This window comes from Odontomachus brunneus, unplaced genomic scaffold, assembly GCF_010583005.1.
Source record: "Odontomachus brunneus isolate Ranch 3 - 2012 unplaced genomic scaffold, Obru_v1 Obru_scaffold_324, whole genome shotgun sequence".
In the NCBI taxonomy this organism is placed as follows: Eukaryota; Metazoa; Arthropoda; class Insecta; order Hymenoptera; family Formicidae; genus Odontomachus; species Odontomachus brunneus.
In genome coordinates, this window is record NW_022639774.1 from 164,260 (window position 1) to 166,782 (window position 2,523).

Sequence of the window (2,523 nt, forward strand, 5' to 3'; positions counted from 1 at the left end):
GAGAGAGGGAGAGAGAGGGAGAGAGAGGGAGAGAAGAGGAGTATCAAGAAAATCAAGAAGAAGATCAAGAAGAGGATCAAAAACCGGAAGATAAAATAGAATGTAAAAGACCCTGGAAGAAAATTGTTAAAGAGAAAACGAAATTAAAGTATGAATTGAGAGATCGAGCATCGCTTCAAGCACCTGATAGATTGGCTTACTTGTGTTATAGATCTCCGGTAGAACCAAATTCATATGATGAGGCACTAAAAGTTCCGGAAAGAGAGAGCTGGATCAAAGCAATGGATGAAGAAATGAATTCTCATTGGAAGAATGACACTTGGGAATTGGTGGAGCCAACACAAGACTTGAATAGTCTGCAAAATGGGTTTATTGTATTAAAACCAAAGCAAATGGAAAAATCGGTCGCTTCAAAGCTTGGTTAGTAGTTAGGGGGTACGAGCAGGTTTATGCTATCGACTATATGGAAACTTTTAGTCCTGTAGTTCGGTATGACACAGTGCGGTTGTTACTTTGTCTTGCTGCTGCAGATAATTTGGAAATAAGCCAATTTGATTGTAAAACAGCATTCTTAAATGGAGAGCTGGAGGAATCAATCTTCATGGTACAACCAGAAGGTTACAATGATGGATCAGGCCGTATTTGCAAGCTAATCAAGAGCCTATACGGACTCAAACAAGCACCTAGATGTTGGAATCGAAGACTGAGCGAGTTCCTGAATAAAATCGGTTTCAACGGGAGTCCTTTTGATCCATGTGTTTTTATCAAACGAAATATAGAAAGTTTGTTAGTCGTTGCAATTTATGTTGATGATGGACTGATTTTTGCACGCCAAAAGGAAGACATTACAGAGTTAGTGTCAGTTGCAAAATGAATTTGAAATTACAGTCTGTAATGAAGTTAGTCAGTTTTTAGGTTTTCAGATAGAGCACCTGCAGAATGGAAATATCAAAATTCATCAAGCTGCCTAAGTACTAAAGACCTTGGAGATGTTTGACATGAATGATTGCCGACTATCTAAAGTACCTGTGGATAAAGCGTCATTGGAAATACTTAATGGGGAAAAGGAAACTGATACTGAACTGTTCGTACTGCGATTGGACGTCTAATGTATCTTGGAGTTACAATTAGGCCTGATCTGGTCTATGCAGTTGGAAAGGCCGCTCAACATATGTCTAAGCCGACTACTGGCTTATGGAAGTTTATCAAACGAATTCTGCGATACCTGAATGGAACAATCTGGGTAGGAATTACGTATAGCATGTAGTAATTATTTGGATATATTTGCTGATGCAGACTACGCTGGCGACTTGGTGACACGACGCTCTACCACTGGTTATGTGTCAACACTGGGAAGTGGAGCTATAACATGGAGCAGTCAACGTCAGACTTGTGTGGCGCTTTCAACAACAGAGGCTGAGTTTGTGACGGCGTCCACTGCTGCTAAAGAATTAGTATGACATCTTGGCGTCATCAAGGAGTTTAAACCGAACACTCAAGCACGATTGTTTATGGATAATCAGGCTGCGGTTCGACTGGCCAATAATCCTGACCAACATAAGAGGACCAAACATATCTCAGTGAGATATCACTATATTCGAGAACTTGTGTCGGAAGAGAAGATTGTTTTAGAATATATAGAGACAGATAATCAAGTAGCTGATATGTTCACAAAGCCCTTAGGGCCTTTACGCTTAGTTGTAAAATTAGACTGAATTAATATTATACTGTGCAATCAAAATACAGTTTTAGGGAGAGTGTTGTAATATAAAATTGAGTTCTATTTTTCATTAAGTTTATATATTCATAAATATTATGTTGTTTATTTGTAGGCAATGTCGCGTGAGCGCTCTGGTTGAGAGGCGAGGCTTAGTTCTATTCCTTTTGTCCGCTGTATGCGTCATCGCCCCTCCTCTCTGTTCTCCGAGGCTTTTCTTGTAGAAAGTAAAGTGCGTTGCTTGCGTTGTGAGTTATTTATACTTTGTTCTTAATTCTAAATAAATCCTTTATATATATATCGATATATTTGAGCACTTGGGTTGTGAAGCCTCATTTACAAGAGTGTAATAACCAGTTTCAATAATTTTTTACTCGAATTTTATCAATTTTACCGAAAAATAGCAAAAGATAAAAATTGCTTACTATTTCTCATAGAGCTCCGAAAAAATTTTCAGGATTTTTTAATAAACTTTTTAGTACTTCAAGAAAATGCAAGAAAATGCAGTACTAAAAAGTTAATTAAAAAATTCTGAAAAAATTTTCGGAGCTCTATGAGAAATAGTAAGCAATTTTTATCTTTTGCTATTTTTCGGTAAAATTGATAAAATTCGAGTAAAAAATTATTGAAACCAATAATTTTGTAGATATTTCCGCAAATATCTTAGAAAATAGAGGTCGTATAAAAAATGTTTTCCAACAAAAATTGTGTTTCTTCACGTAGAATAAAATTCCGTAATAAAAAATGTTTCTTTTTAAAAAAGCAAATTTGACCTCGACCTGACCTCGAAATGTTATCCAAGATCG